This window comes from Trichomycterus rosablanca, chromosome 11, assembly GCF_030014385.1.
Source record: "Trichomycterus rosablanca isolate fTriRos1 chromosome 11, fTriRos1.hap1, whole genome shotgun sequence".
In the NCBI taxonomy this organism is placed as follows: Eukaryota; Metazoa; Chordata; class Actinopteri; order Siluriformes; family Trichomycteridae; genus Trichomycterus; species Trichomycterus rosablanca.
Genome location: NC_085998.1, coordinates 37275711 through 37293895, shown reverse-complemented (window position 1 = coordinate 37293895; position 18185 = coordinate 37275711).

Genomic DNA, 18185 nt, shown 5'->3' with positions numbered 1-18185 from the left:
ATTAGATAACAGTTGGATCTGCATTGTCTCTGCTTGTTGGGTCTGTCAGATTCCTTTCTTTTTTTAGACCACACTAGAGAGGTAGGATTAATGCCAAAGCATATGACACTAGATAACCCCCCTATCACTCCACTGGATTAAAGAGACACCCCATGCAGCCTCTATTTACTATCAAACCTTGACTTGTCAGACAGATGATTTACGTCCGTGGATCGTTCCAGGTTTGACTTAATGCCCGCCTGCCGCCACGTAATGTTACATAAACATCCTCCTACTGGCACCCATCGGAGAATATGAGAGCAGTCCTGAGAGCGGCTTCTGTTTCCACAGACATGTAGGGGGGCACTGAGGAAATCCATATAGGTGCCAGGGAGCATAGCAGACCCACTATTCTGTACCCAGGCAGTCGGTTTCACTGTCTGTGGGTCTCTTAAAGGCACATTTATGAGAACAAGGAGCTGCACTGTCTAGCCAGCGTCAGCCAGCATATGCCAAAAATTACCATGCACGTTTTTCTTTGTATCCATTTTTAAACACACGGGAGATGAATCGAGCCTTTATACAAGTAAGAGCTCCAGTGTTTATTCTGCTAACTTCAGAACCAGGGGAGGGAGGTAGAAACAGAGGGAGAAAGGGAACCTTTTGGGGAAGACAGGATGACTGGAAGGTGTAGCAGAAATGTGAAGGTAGATGAGGGGGAATGAAAAGAAAGAGCTCTTTGAATGACATTAATTTGAAAGCCCAGAATTTTTAGGAGTTTCCTGCCTGTAAAAAACTTTGTGTCGCCCCATTTCTGCTGCACAGTGCGGTGTAGGGTACGGCATGTTTTTACACCCATGAACCCACATTTAGTAGTTGTTTACTTTGCCAAATGAGCCGTTCTGTACTGAAGTACCAGTGCTAAAGTTGCTTATCCTCCTTGGATTAAGCTTGACATTTACTTGACTAGTGAGACAGAGCGTTTAATAAGTTTAGTTTTATTAGATCAGGCAACGTAATATTTTGAGGCCTGCTGTTGGGTAGATGATGAGGTGCAAGCTTTTAAAAAACAGTACTGTTGTTTACAGCATTTGCTTCCAGCATCTCATGCCACCACTGTCTCACCTTCAACAAACTCCACTGATTTTCATAGTGTAGTAAGTTTCTTTAGGGACGCAAACATGTTTGTTTATTAGGATTTTAACGTCATGTTTCACACTTTTGGTTACATTCATGAAAGGAACGGTAGTTCTTCTCCACACGGTTATATCAAACACAGTCATGGACAATCTTGTATCTCAAATTCACCTCACTTGCATGTTTTTGGACTGTGGGAGGAAAGCGGAGCACCCGGAGTAAACACACGCAGACACGGGGAGAACATGCAAACTCCACACAGAATCTGGGGATGGAACCCAGGACCTTCTTGCTGTGAGGCGACAGTGCTACCCATTTAGCCACCGTACCACCCAAGAGGGCATAAATAAAGCCATGCAGTATCTGCTCAGGTCAGTGTTCCAGCTTCAGTAAAGTTGGCTCTTAAACTTGGTGTACAGGAGTTTAAATAAACAGGGTGATTAGCCTCCACAGGTGTAATCACTAATGACCCTCAACCCTCATCACTTCCAATCTCCTCCCTCCTGGTTCAGCCCCGAGCTAAACCGTACCTCACCTGTCACACATGAGTACTCTTGTGCAATTGGTAATAACAATACAGCATGGATCGTTGTGGATGTGAATGCGTAGTGAAATAGAGAGAGAGAGAGAGAGAGAGAGAGAGAGAGAGAGTAAAGCACTAGGTCTCCAATCAAATATCTGCCTTTCTGTACAGTGTGATGAAGAAGCACAGAACTTTTATTATGTCAAAATGTGCGTGCAAGTTATGCCAGTTTTATACCCAGTTTTATAGCCAAAAAATACAACCTTCTCACCCGCCGCCCCGTTTCTATTGCACAGTACTGTAAGGTACAGTATGCTGTACATCCAAAAACCCACAATTAGTAGTTTTAGTAGTTAGGACATTGCCAAGTGCGCTCACTGTTAAGGTCAGTGTTCTAAATGTGCGTTAGATGTAACCAAAAGCAATATCGCAAAGCTGCATACCAAGATCACTTTAAGCAATAAAAAGACTCAAACGTTTACATACACTTGCGAAAGAACATGTACACTGTATGGACAAAATAATCTGAAGCACCCAGCCACAACAATAGCTAACAGGAGTAATAAATTAATTATATAGAGAATGCTTTATGCTTCCAACTTAGTAGCAACAGTTTAGGCAAGGCCCTTGTTTGTTTCATCAAGCAAAGTCTATAAAGACATGAAGAAAGGCTTGATTTAAAGAAACTCCAGTGGAGAGTTCTGACTTTAGCCCCACTCAACAGCTTTGGAATGAACTGGAATATCACTTGAGGCTTTCCTGACCAACATCAGTCCCCAGCCATACAGATGTTGTTGTTTTTTTTTGACTGAATGGGCACAAATTACCACAGACATACTTCAAAATTTGTGAGAAGCACTCTCAATATAGTTGCTGTTATAGCTGGAAAGATCACATAGAGGTCATTCAATTGAATTAGCGTTTGTTTTGGAAATGGGACGTCCAACAAGATCACGGTCAGATACTTACGTTTGGCCATATAGTGTATATATGTATGGATGTATGTATATGTACTTCTGTGCATATCTGCTAAGCAGTTTTATATCCTTTCTACATACAGTACTTGTTCTCTCAGACTACTTAAGCTTAATGGATACATTTAGGAAATGGACAGAATACATTATTCACTGTTGACTGATAATCATTAAATAATCATTTTGTATTTTTAGGAATTGCTGTTTCTTAATAGGTATGGCTATCCATTTAGAATTAGAGCGCAATCACATTTTTAAAATCTTGTATACAAACATTTGCAGACTACATATTGTATAAAACTGCATTCACTAACTGTAATTGTATAAAATCTGATTTGTAAAAATGTCCACAGACTCCAAGTGTAAGAGCACACCAAGCGATTCGGCGCATTAGTATTAGTTAACTAACATAAATCGTCTTAAATTCATTACAGCCTGAATCTCAGTGGATGGAAGGCCAGGAAGGTAGCCAGCTGTCTCAGCCAGCATCTCAGGAACTGTAATTTAAAAATAATGAAGCTGCAGGCCTCTGTTTGGACTCACGCTTCAGCTGAAAACTGACCTTTCACTGGAACCACAGTTCTTAATCAGGGACGTTTGAAAGACATTTTCCAGCTGTGTCCAGTACCTAAAACTTTACGATTTTTTCCTGAACTGAATCCTAGAATAGATCACTCCTGATGAGAAGAGCTGTCCACTGCAGATGGTTTTGTTGCACGAGTTGTTTAGTAGAGACGTCAAGGTTACAATGATGCCAGCACATCTGTACACATGCAAATCAGCAAATCAGAATGAGCTTATATTGAGTATATGTTTGATTTAAATATATATATGTATCTCGCCAATATTCAAAACTAACAAATCTTACAGTTTTAGGTAGATTGTACCTCACAGAGTATTTAGAAAATTATATATAGAAATGTTTACACAAACGCCATGAATACATCTATAATAATAAATTATAGAAAAAATAGTATTTGTTGCTTGGTTTATTCCAGCAAAGTTCAACCCCAACTGGCCCTGTGTACACAAATCGCCCAATTAAATATAATAACCAGACTTTCCACTTTTGGCAGTTGCAACTACAACCAATTGCTTTTGAAACCACCTGATACCAACCAACTGATGCTCTGCTTTTGTTTTAAACCACTTCTCTTTGTTTCTTATTTTACCCCTTTGTTTTAGTGGCACCTTACTATTTCCTCTCTGTTTGGTGATGTAACGTGGCTCATCTGCTGAATGAATTCGACAGTGAGTCACGTTAGGTGTCGTGTCCTTCTGCGTTGCCATTTTGGCCGGCAGAGGGGCCACAGAGGCGCCTTGATGAATTTGTACATGTGTTTGTATGCATAATGTGTGTATAGGTATGTGTGTAGGTATGTGTGGTGTGTGTTTGTATGCATAATGTGTGTGTGTAGGTATGTGTAGTGCGTGTGAAAGTGTTGGTGTGTATTTGTACATGTGTTTGTATGTATAATGTGTGTGTAGGTGTGTGTGGTGTGTGTTTTGCATGTGTGTGTGTGTGTGTGTTTGTATGCATGAATATACTGTATGTAGGTATGTGTGGTGTGTATTTTGTGTGTGTATGTATGTGCGTAGGTATGTGTGGTGTGTATTTTGTGTGTGTATGTGTGTGTGTAGGTATGTGTGGTGTGTGTTTTGCATGTGTGTGTGTTTGTATGCATGAATATATGTAGGAATGTGTGGTGTGTATTTTGTGTGTTTTTGTGTATGCATGAATATATGTAGGTATGTGTGGTGTGTGTTTGTATGTATGTGCGTCTACATGCTGTGTATGTGTGTATGTGTGCATTTGTATATGTGCTTGTATGTATAAGATGTGTGTAGGTATGTGTGGTGTGTGTTTGTATGTATGTCTGTGTGTGCATATGCGTGTGCAAATACGTGTGTGTGTATGTGTAGATATGTATGGTTTGTATTTTGTGTGTGTATTTGTATATGTGTTTGTATGTATAAGATATGTGTGTAGGTATGTGTGGTGTGTGTTTGTATGTATGCCTGTGTGTGCATATGCGTGTGCAAATACGTGTGTGTATGTGTAGATATGTGAGGTGTGTTTTGCATTGTATATGTTTGTATGTATAAGATGTGTGTTTGTATGTATGCCTGTGCGTGTATGTGCGTGTGTGCGTGTGTATATGTGTAGGCTCTGCAGGTACAGTCGATTGCATTGTCAGATAATGAGGATCAGATAAAGCACAGTGGCAGTGGTGTGTCTGATATATCTCACGTGTAAAAAGCCCTTTGTGTGTTTTATCAGGGCAGTTTGGCTCTTTACCCCAAACACAGGTAACCAGCGGAGCGCCGTGGCTCCAGACCGCTGCTTTAACATGTCTAGCCGCCCTCACAGACCACGAGACTCCACAAGGTCCGACTGAAGCGTCTCCAAGTTGTCACACAGTGTGTTAGAATGGCATGAAGAAGAAAACAATATGATTCCTTTGCCTGGTTCTTCCCGTGTATCCTGAATCATCTGATCTCTGAGCGAGAGTGTAGGATATCACGATTAGATTTGGTGTGGTCGACATAACTGACTGTAAAGTGCTGACAGAACAGACATCTCTATTTCCACTGCCGAAATTTATTTCAGCTTATTTTCTCTACATAGTGAAATACATATTGTAGCCCAATATGAGACTGAGACTTTAGTGTGTATAAGCTCTGCACTGCACATTATTTACTTTATTTTTGAACTAAAAATCATTGATTGTAGAAAAATTTTTGCTATAACAGTTGAGCAACCATCTTTACAAAAATAGAGACAGCTTAATTAAAAAATGACATAAATTACCAACATTTTGTTAAATATGCAGTAAAGCCAATTACACTTTAAGTAAGGTGCCATAAGACCTGCAGTCCTTTAAATCTTTTGTGACCTACTGGTTGTGTCATTGATGCATTATTAATTCATTAATTTTTTTAAATTGTGGTAGCATGTCAAGTCAAGTCAAGTCAAATGTATTCATATAGCACTTTTTACAATAGACATTGTCTCAAAGCAACTTTACAGAATCCAGGACCAACAGATACAAAAACCCCTGTTGAGCAAGCCGAGGGTGACAGTGGCGAGGAAAAACTCCCTTAAAATTACAGGAAGGAACCTTAAGAGGAACCAGACTCAGCAGGGCCCATCCTTCTTGGGTGGTCTGGAGGATACTTTAAATGAGTAAGATATAGCAATAAATAAATAAATACATAAATAAGAGTTATTATTCAGTCCAGTCTGTGATGAAGTCTGTAGTGAGTTCTTGACGTTCTTGGTGCAAACACGCCAGTTCCCGTCACATCCGGCAGGAGCAGCATTGTTGGCACGGCAGTCTCGACTTCATTCCTTAACCTCGGGCAGGTAAACAGGTTTCCATCAGAAGGACCTTGGGGTAAAACAAAGTGAAACATATAAGTGTGACAAATATGAGACAACAGAAGAAATGAAAAAGGAAACAAACCTGTTTTGTCTGGGTTTACACCATGAGGATGTTTCATACTATAAAGTGTGAGATTTTTTTGGGAGATCCAGCTTCTGCCATATCCAAACTCGAACTGTCCGCTCGCCTAAACTGCTTTTAATCGTGTAGCATCAGTTTGTGGCTGCACCGCTGGATAAAGGGAAAGAAAAAGTAGCCAGATAAAACCCGAAAACACATAGTAAGAATTCACCACTGTCCACACAGACAGTAACCAGAGCTTAGAATAGAACACAAAAACCCTGCCTCTACACCAATGGACATATCTAAACGTACTTAAAGTGAAATGTAAATGTACAAAAAAATAATAAAATTATAAACCAACAAGAAAACCTATAATGTAACTTATATCTCCGGGGGGCTGAATGTGGCACAGAGGAAAGTTTAGGCACCACACAGGTGTAGTTACTATCTATGTGGAATTTGGTGTGTTCTTTTATATTTTTACATGTTTTCTGGGACAGCATGGTGGCTTGGTTGCCTCACAGCAAGAAGGTCATGGGTTCAAGTCCTCTCTGTGTGGAGTTTGCATGTTCTCCCTGTGTCGGTTTTCTCCTGGGAGCTCCGGTTTTCTCCTACAGTCCAAAGACGTGCAGGTGAGGTGAAATGAAGATACAAAAATTGTCCATGACTGTGTTTGACATTAAACTTGAACTGATGAATCTTGTGTAAGCAGTAACTACCTGTCCTGTCATGAATGTAACCAAAGTGTGGGGCGGCACGGTGGCTAAGTGGGTAGCACTGTCGCCTCACAGCAAGAAGGTCCTGGGTTCGATCCCCAGATGAGGCCGTTTGTGTCCTTTCTGTGTTTGCATGTTCTCCCTGTGTCTGTGTGGGTTTCCTCCGGGAGCTCCGGTTTCCTCCCACAGTCCAAAGACGTGCAAGTGAGGTGAATTGGAGACACTAAAATGTCCATGACTGTGTTCGATATAACCTTGCGAACTGATGAAACTTGTGTAATGAGTAACTACCGTTCCTGTCATGAACGTAACCAAAAGTTTAAAACATGACGTTAAAATCCAAATAAACGAACAAACAAAACAAAGTGTGTAAAACATGATGCAAAAATCCTAATAAATAAATAAATACGTGTGTTCTGGAGAACCTTGAACATCAGTTGCGATCACGACCTTTTCATTTCATCAGTGCCTGACTGCCTTCGAAACCCTGAATACCCTTAAGTCCTAAAAATACCCATGTTTTGGGTTACTTCAGGGTGAACGATGCTGGGTTTATATGGAAGATGGAAGTGTGTGTGTGTGTGTGTGTGCTGCAGGTATGAGTGCAGTGTGAGCAGCCAGTTCTAGCTTATTTAGAGTTTGATGGATGGCAACATTAGCGAGTCTGGAGCTGGAGAGCGTGTCGTCTTGACATGTGCTAAAGGGCCTAATAGCTAACACATGTGCCATGTGGCCCTGAGATCACGCTTCCTTACTCACACATCGGCAAATGCGCTTCGGTACAGTCCAGCCAGACAGTGTGAGAATCGTTGCAAAATATCAATATTATTGAACAATATTAACATTTGAGCTGCACGTTTCTCTTCCTGAACAGATGAGCTGATTCTACGGTCTGACAATGTCACAGTAGATCATTTTTATTACACCAGGAGAAAAAGTCATGTACTGTCGATTTAATACTGACAGCAGAAGCGATAGACCTTGAACACTAGCGTTTTTCTCTGCCCGTTCCCAGGTTAGCCTCATTCCTTATTAATCTATCACAGAGCGACCCAGGGTGAGCGCTGGAAACTGGGCACTGTGTATGAGTGTTGCCCCCTGGGCCACCTGACTTCCCAGTCTATCCACACGTTATTATTAGGACTTGTGTGGCTCGGCTGGACTGTAAGAAATTCGTGGGGTCGGGTGAGTGAGTCTGCATTTAGGCGCGTGTGTGTGTCAGCATGAACATGCATTGCTATTTTACTTATGCAATATTTACTCTGCTTGTTTTATCATTTCAGTTTTTGTTAGTGACACATTTAGAGGAATGCATTTTTAATACGAATAACTTCTTAGTAATAGTTAAGCAAAAATCCAAGATTTGTTTGGGAGGGGTGGCTCGGTGGGTAGCACTGTCACCTCACAGCAAGAACAACCTGGGTTTGATTCCCAGGTGGAGCGGAGTTTGCATGTTCTCCCCGTGTCTGTCTGGGTTTTCTCCAGAAGCTCCGGTTTCTCCTCAAAGTACAAAGCAGTGTGATTGTGTTTGACATTGAACTTGAACTGATGAATCATGGGTAATCTGTAACTATCTGTCCTGTCCTGTCATGAGTGCTGTGAAGTGCAAAACAAAACATTAAAATCATAATAAATACATTATTTAAGGTTAGCTATAGGCATAGTTTAAGGTTATTTACATTCAAAGTGATTCAAGTTCACACTGCTGCCCTCTAAGTGTCCTAATGCAGCTGCTCAGTCACACACACACACACACACACACACACACACACACACGCAAGTAAACACTCCTTCACTTCTACTTTACAGTGCTGCATTGTGTTTCTGTGTGCCCTCACATGTTTTAGGAGTAGCATAGCCATATGAAGTGAAGTAAATGCATAAAACTATTTTAGTACTTAGTACTTAGCTATAAACAGTATTACTGTTAGTATAACAGGTATACATTATTTTATATTTAAACATATTGTTATTTATCGCTGTAACAAACGTATAGACTAACATCTGTAACATTTTATTTGTATTAAATTATCTCAGTATGCTTAAAAATGAGGTCAATATCACTAAAACGTATTTTTTTATTATTCGTAATATTTATTATTAATATTTTAAATATAAAATACTGGCTATTGAAAGAATACAAAACATGATACCAGGGCAAGACGCAATAAGTTATTGCAGCAAGATACATCTAATAAAAACATACAGCTTAGAAACAGCACTATTACACTAAACCTTTAATCAAGAAGGAGCTTGTATTTAAAATGTGCAAATGCAGAAAAATAATTAGTGTCCCTTTGATTCCAGAGATATATTAGGGATATAGATATAAATTTAATATTTAAAATGTTATAATCGCGCCGCTCAGGTGGCGCAGCGGTAAAAAGAAACGCGCTGCAACCAGGGCTGGATTCTGAGAGCGTGGTATCGAATCCAGCCTTGCTTTACCGGTTCGAAGCTGAGTGGCTATATGAGCAACGATTGGCCGGTTGCTCATGTGGGGGGTGGGACAAAGAACCGGATGTGGGTCTCTCTCTGTCAGAACGCGATCGCGTTCTCTGCCGGCTGATTGGAGGCGCTTACACAGAGATGGGAGAGGGTGCCCTTAGGGTGTGTCTCTCCGCATGCAACGCTAGGTGGCGCCAAACTCGTCAATGTGTGGGTGGCAAAGATGCATCTGGCTGCTGCTCGTGTTTCGGAGGGGATACGGGTTAGCTTCAATCACCTCCGTCAGGGCAGGGTTCGGCATAGACAGAGAGGAAGCACGATGCTAATTGAACAATTGGATGCGCTAAAAGGGGAGAAAAAGGGGTAAAAAAAAAATAATAATAATAAAATGTTATAATCGCAATACATTATACACAGACACCAGTTCCGAACCACTCAATGATTTTAACCTTAAATATAACGGTTAATATTATAGTTTTGTATACTTGACTTAAATACAGACTACTACTTGACTTAAACATTTGGTTGCTGGTCAGTTGCTCAGATGGCATAACTGTATTAAAAGCATTTTTATTCCCATTAACACGAGACATATTCAGCTCCCCTGTCCAGATAGTAATCCATAAATGTATATACAGTACATGTAAACATAAACAGACTGTCTTCCCCAAATGTGTTCTTGAGTTTAGTCCCCCTGTCCAGGATGTGTCCAGCAGTGTTTTCCGGTGGAGCTGGATCCACTGTGACCACGACCAATATAAAGCATGTAAGCCAAATAAATAAACATATGAAAATTTCTATTTGCAGGATTGAGGTCTGTGTGAATGTATGTGATCATGTGAGTTGATTTGGACAGGACGACCTGTCTCAGCTTCATGTCTTTATATTACCTGTCTGCGTGTCTGTCTGTACTTGTCCTTTCTCTAGGTGCTGATAGCTGTTGGAAGGACACTGATGAGAAGTATGTGTGTGGTAATTAAGATGACCATGTGGTCATTTCCATATCTTTTATAGCTGCTTTGATTTATACGCCGTTCTCAGATCTGCCGTCACCCTCAGCACCCCTTTTACTACGACACGCTGATCTAAAGAGCTGGAAGAGATTCAGCATCCAGGTCTTTTTATTATTAAAGGGATATTAGTGTGGTACTGAACAACATGGATCATTGTTTGATGAGTTTGACGAGGGCCAAGTTGTGATGGCTAGACGACTGGGTCAGAGCATCTCCAAACCTGCAGCTCTTGTGGGGTGTTCCTGGTCTGCAGGGGTCAGTATCTATTAAAAGTGGTCCGAGGAAGGAACAGTGGTAAACCGGCGACAGGGTCATGGCCGGCCACGGCTCACTGATGCACGTGGGGAGCGAAGGCTGATGAGCTACTGTAGCTCAAAATGCTGAAGAGGTTAATGCTGGTTCTGATAGAAAGGTGTCAGAATACACAGAGCATCACAGTTTGTTGTGTATGGGGCAGCAAAAGGGGGACCAACACAATATTAGCAAGGTGGTCATAATGCGGTGAATATGTGTGGTGATTTTGTATGACAGTGGTATCTCATCGGTTAAGGTACTGGACCAGAAATCTAAAAGCTGCCGGCTGCCAAATCGCCACTGTTGGGCCCTTACTGGCAAGGCCCTTAACCCTCGATGCCTTGATTAGTATTTAGTCACAATTAAAAGCCTCAGCTAAATGCTGCAAGTGTAAATGTTAATTTTAAACGAATATAATGAAGAAAAGGATTCTACCCTCGTTCCAAGCCTTGGCACACTAAACGGTACGTTCGTAAGCTTAGTACCTCTGTTGTTATTACTACCAGGAAAGTATAAGTAATTTGAGGACGTTGGAGAAAATTATGGAACAAGGATTATGCCCTGCCGTGCCAATCCACGTCCTCATAGTGTTTGTAAAAATACAGTAAAACCTCCAACTTTACCTTCTCAATGTACACATTTATGAAGCTATAAATTGAATAAATCATTCTGACCACTTACACAGATTATTAGTTCAGTAAATAACTGTTTCCTGAGTGTACACATATACTGTATTTTGACCACACATGCACACATATACTGAAGTGTGTGTGTGTGTGTGTGTATTGTACATAAATACACACAGCAGTATAGCAGTGTAGTTTCCAGTTTTATGGCTCCCAGTCCCACAATCAGTTGCATTTTGCCCAGAAAGGTTTAACTTTCGAAGCCAGAGAACGAAGAGAAAAAGAAAGTATTTACACAGCACGTTTTAAAAATGGTCCATCACTCTACAGTAGAATCAGACAGTTTGGAATGAGTGAACGTGTAAGTGTGTGTTAGCCTGCACTGTATTAGCAGGATGTTCAGGATGTCCAAATTTGGATTTGGATGTCCAAATTATCATTAGTGTCAATAATTGAATGAATAAATAATGAATGTGCTTCTATACTTTAATTTGATTGTGGTAAAACTGTCTTATTTGTATTTCTCCTTTCCAGTAAGCAGTAAAAGTTCTGCTTTTCATCCGAATCCCGCTGTGCTCAGTTTATACTGTTATATTTTGCCCTGACATTAGTGTGCATGTGAACAGAACGAGCTGCTATTAAGCTGTAAAAATTCATTTCCCCTAACCTAACAGCCCTCTTTTTTGCCATTTATTCCTTAAAATATACTTAAAAATTCAAAAAATAATTGCTGTTTTTGGCAGCTGGTCTTCTCAACATGTTGCACAGGAGCCAGTATGTGCTTTTCTAGCTCATTTCCTTTCTTTCTCTCTCTTATATAATGATTGTCTCACTGTAAAAAAATTTCAAGTCTCTTCAACTTAAAAATTCTTAGTGACCCGTTGCATCTAATTTTTTTAGTTGGCCTAATTTAAGTTATCTAAAATGCATAAGTTCTGCTGACAACCATAGAATTTAGGACCAACTAAAAAAAATAAGTTGTGTCAATGAAATTCATCAAATACATCTTGTTGGTCCAACAATATATTTTCAATTCTGTCAACTACATTTGTTTAGTCCAGTTAATTAATAATTAGTATCAAAGTACATGTAAAATATACTGAATAAGTGAACACTGCATAGCAAATGTAAATTCTTAACAAATACATTTTATCTGCATGTATCATATAAACAATACATACAACAATACAAGCATCAAACAAATTACAAGTTATACATGTTATAGTGTGTAATTGAAACAATTTATATTAGAAAATGTAAGTAGAGCCTAAATGTAGTTTTTAAGGTGCAAGGGCAACTACAAATTACAAGTCAACTTAGCACCTAAACGTAATTGCTGATTTTTAAGTACACCAGTTTCGATGGTTTGGTGTCTTGAAGACATTAGTGTAGTGGGGCAGGTTGTCCATTACTACATCTTCTTCAATTACAACTGCAACATTGACTGCACTGGACAGTGATCTTGATAAAACAGCACTCTCCTTCACCACTTCAAGAATCCACGTTTTCATGTTCTTTGTGGTCCTGTAATGCTTCTGTATACTCTGGAACACATAATAATATCGGAGCCCCATTTATGTGTAAGAAATTGCATATTAACACAAGCACTGACATGCTAATAAAATGACTACGGTCAAGCCAGCCTCCACTTCGAAATGCTCAGTCAAATCAGCCCCCACGTTGTTTCGAAGGATGTGCATATACTAAACATTACGGTAATAGCGTCTGGTAAAAAAAGTCACCTGAACATGACTACATCAGTTATAAATATAGAAATATATCAGTTAAAATATATATAAATGTATCAGTTAAAAAATATAAATATATCAGTTAAAATACAGAAAAAAATCAGTTAAAAATATATTAATGTATCAGTTAAAAAAATATAGACATATATAAGTTAAAAATGAAAAACTGTATTACGAATACAATGTCAAGCTTAGAAAAAAAAAATTGGTAATAACCTGACAGCAATTCTGATGTATCATTTCTAAATAAAGGCCTTTATATTGGAAAATTTCCATTATTTTAACTCTAGACTGTGATTAAAAAAAATTCTCTAGTTTCCACAAAACAGTGGAATTGTTTTGTGGAAACTAGAGAAATCTTTTTAATAACAGTCTAGAGTTAAAAAATGGAAATTTGAAAATATAAAGGCCTTTATTTAAAAAAGACACATCAGAATTGCTTGATATTAACTGAGTGACATCTACAGATGGTGTACTATTATTATGAAGTGGAATTATTTTGTAGAAACTAGAGAAATCTTTTTAATAACAATAAAAATGAAAGAGCTAAGATTAAATTTTAGTTGACTTTAAATTTAAAGTAAAATCATAATGTCAGGTTTTTAGCAACTCTTTTTTTCAAAGCCTGAAATTGTATCCCAAATACAATTAACTGATATATTTACATATTTTTAACTGATATATTTATATATTTTTAACTGATATATTTATATAATTTTAACTGATATATTTATATATTTTTAACTGTTATATTTATATATATTTTTAGATGATATATTCATGTTTTTAACTGATATATTTATATATATATTAACTGATATATTCATATTTTTAAGTGATATTTTTATATATATTTTAACTGATATATTCATATTTTTAAGCGATATATTTATATATATATATATATATATATATTTGTAAACGACATATTTTTATATTTTTAACTGATATATTTTTAACTGATATAATTATATATTTTTAATTGATATATAATATTTATAATTGATGTAGTCACGTTCAGGTTGTCAGTGACTTTTTTTTATCAGTTTTAGCAGACGCTATTACCGTAATGTTTAGTATACGCGCATCCTTAGAAATAACGTGGGGGCTGATTTGTCTGAGCATTTCGAAGTGGAGGGGGGCTTGACTGCAGTATAAAATGGTACTTGTAGTACGTCAGTCAGCACGTATAAATCAAACTAAAGTAAGAAAGGTTTGCTTAGATTCCCCAGGGATTAACAACGCCTACTCAAATTAAATGAATTCATTAATGCTTTTTACTTACATAATGTGCTGCGTTTAGAATTTCTCCACTCGATTGAGAAGCAGCATCCAGTTGTTTTAAAGTTAGTTACAATGCAGTAACTCAACAGGCTTCCAAAATATTTGAGTAAAATGCAGAGTAACGGTCCAAGAGTCGGTTCGCTAACAGTGTAAGAGTCGGTTCCTTAATAGACACGGCTAGTGGTGGAAAGATTCAGTAACTCCATCACTAGTGTGATACGGTGTTTTATCACAGCTTAACAGCAAAGTAAAAGAGGTAGTGATGGCATGTGGAGTTACGTTTAAAAACATATTAAAATGATGGAAACGTCCTCTGTGCAGCTTTCAGTTCAGTTTCAGTTCGTGAATAAGATGTAATGATGTTAAGATACTTACTGTTTGTTTGAAATCTCCTCGTTAATATAAAACGGTTGTTTGAAAGTCCTCTTCTCTCCATAAAAACTGGCGAAAAAAGTTTCCTCATTCCCACTGTTGCTCACCCAAATCAGTTTTTTTCATTGGACTTGAAATGTTGACTGAACACAGTTGTACTCGTTTACTAAACCTAATATTTTAAGTTGAAGAGTAAAACTACTACAGCTGACGGCACAACACATTTTTTGTTTTTGGACCAACTATTTCCATAATTCATGTTGTGCCAACATTTATTTTTACATTCTCAGAACATAACCAAACAAGGATTTTTTTACATTGTACGTTTTAGTCAGTTACTCAAGAACGAGGCAAAATAGGGAACCAAGCAGTATTAATTTACTATTATTTACTTCTGACACTTTTCCCAACAGCTAAAACAAGAAACATTTACATGTTCGGCATTTAGCGGATGCTTTTATCCAAAGCTGCTTACAGTACTGCAGTATATTGTCTGAGCATTTGAGGGTTAAGGGCCTTGTGAACTTTCACTTTCCCGTCTTTCATTAAATGTCCTGTTCTGCCCTCGCTAAGAGTTTTTCCCCCCTTTCTCGGCTAGACAGACAGACAGACAGACAGACAGACTCCTTCCAAAATACAGTTACATTGGTTTTATTTGCTTTCCAGCTGTGTGATACACTGTGTGCATCAGACTGGAGTAAAACTACAAAATACAAACAATAAAAACAATAATTAACTTAACACAGTACATGCACATAGCTGTAGTTTAGTGTTACATCTAGTACAATATGAAATTTAACCAAACGTAAAATAGCGCGAACAAGTTAGCATTTTGTGTAAAAATACTAATTGTAACGGTAACAACCGTATTTAAATTTGTACGGTAAATTCATAACTGAAACGCTGTAATGTACTCGCTAAACATTTACAAACAACTGAGAATATAAACCTCTACTTACAGACAATGCTTCTGTACTGGATTGCAAGAGAATTAACGTCTATTTGTTATTATTTACGCTACTGACGCTACCCCATGTTCTTTTGCTGCTAAAACATAAAAGTGACATGGCTTCTTAGCGAAGGTCAAAGTTACGATGTCAACGGTTGCTGCTTAAATGCGCCGGTGTCCCATTAAATTATAAGTGCATCTCTGTAACTACTTGAACCATCACAACAATCGTACGTCTTTTAAGTTCTCGCGGGCCACATCAAATGACATGGTGGGCCGGATTCGGCCCGCGGGCGTTGAGTTTGGCACCCCTATTCTAAATGTTCTACTTGTTGACTTGACCTCATGTTAGTCTTGAGATAAAAACATACAGTATCTCGGGCAATTTCAGCACAAAATTGTGCAGCTTAATGGCTGAAGGAGAGATAATTACATGACGTGAACAGACGACAGTACGTCTTTGTGCTTCGTGTTTACTGATGTTAAAAAACCTCTCCTGTTACTCTCCATTTTAATCACAACCATTCATCAGCTTCTGTCACACTCCATGCCGTACCACTCTTTTACACTGTATGTGTGTGTGTGCCCAGTAAACACCATACAGCAGTGGTTCATGTTACAATCACAACTTCTTTTGTCTAAGTGTGCATGATACATGATCAGCTGTAATTTCAAAGCTCCCTCATGCAGGCCACCCTGCTGACAATGTGAAATTATAGACGGCCCGGGATGTGGGTACGGACTCTTATAAACCGCTTTTGTTTATGAGTTGAAATGTCGAGTATTAACAGAGAGCCTTTTTATAAGCTCTCAGCTATTATGTTGATGTTAGCATGTGTTTATGTGGTTTCTTAGATAAAATAGTAGCTTGTAAACACACAGCATAACTGTGGTCTCAGTGCGTGTGGGTTTAATATTAGCTGAAGGCTGGTATTTTTATTTAGAAGATCCAATACGGTGGCTAATCCAGCTTCTTAGGAAAGCGTAAAGTGAACCTAGTTTCAACTCACTATTTAAAAGTAGTCCAACACTAGTTCACTACTGATGGTATCCAGGGTTCGAATCCCCAGTGGGTCGAATCCCCAGTGGTTATCTGTCGGTCAGGCGTCTACATACAGACATGATTGACCATGTCTGTATGTATAAAAGGCAGCACAGTGGGCCTGTGTTTGATTCCATTGCTGGGTGACAAGGGTCCTCTCTGTGGAGAGTTCGCATTTGCATGTTCTCCCTGTGTCTGTGTGGGTTTCATCCAAACACTGCGGTTTCCTCTCAGTCCAGAGTCATTCAGAGAGGTCAAGTGCAGCTAGTAAATTTTCTCTAGCCCTGTGATGGACTAGCGTGTCTTGGACCCACTGCAACCCTGACCAGGATACAGCGGTAATAGTAATAAAACAGACAATGAATTAATTAATTATTGTATTAGGAGGATGGTCGAGACCCCGCCTTGGATTGACGTCCTATCCAGGGTGTCTCACTACATTGCCCAGTGATTCCAGGGAAACCGGACCCACTGTGACCCTGATCAAAGGTCTTTAATTGTACTATAAATATCTCGCTCTCATCTTTACCCCCTTTCAGTCAGTTAGTTTTGGATGGAAGGAGCCCACACCCCACTGCTTTACAATACATCCACAGACAGGCAGACATGTACGACCCACATCTAATTACAGTTGATGGCATTGTTTCCATTCCTGTCTTATCCTGGGCCGTGCCACACTCCTCACTCACAGATAACTCGGCCTAGAATGTGACACACGACCGGGGTCAGCCTGTCAGCTCGAGTGCTGCCTGATAGAGACGTTCGGCTGGCAGGGTTAGTATAGTAACTACACAATAAAACTATGAAATAAATGAGTAATGAGTAAAATGAGGATAATTTAAAGTTGAAATAAAAAATATAACACATGAAAATAAAATGTAAAAACAAAATATTAGAAATGACTAAAATACAACGAAAACATAATGAGTAATATAAACTGTGAAATAAAAGTTCTAAATCTAATTTATATAAAAATACAATAATAAAAAAATCAGAACATACATTTTTACTCCTAAACTGACTATATTAAACCAAAATTAAAAAAAAATATTTAAAATAAAATAAACTCTGCTTAATGAGCCTTAATAATAATAATATTGTTTATTAATAATAATAATTCTTATTATAATATTTAATAATTATTAAATAATAATTATTATTAATATTATTGCTGTTATTATTATTTTTATTATTATTTTTTTATTATTATTATTATTGTTATTATTATTGTTATTCTTATTCTTATTATTATTATTATCATTATTATTATTATTTAACTCTGTAATAACTAAAATAAAAAATAATAATGGTAAAAATTCATTTATTTATTTATTTCATTTATTTAGAGTTTATATAATAAACTGCTTAATGAGCATTAATAATAATAATAATAATAATTATTATTATTATTATTATTATTGACATTATCAATATTGTTGCAGTTAATAATATTATTATTGTTGTTATTTTTATTAGTGTTGTTACTATTATTATTATTTATTATAATTATTATTGTTATTATTATCATTATTATCATTATTATTATTATTATTATTATTATTATTATTAAGCTCTGTAATAAGTAACATAAAAAATAATAATGGTAAAAATTCATTTATTTTTATTAACCA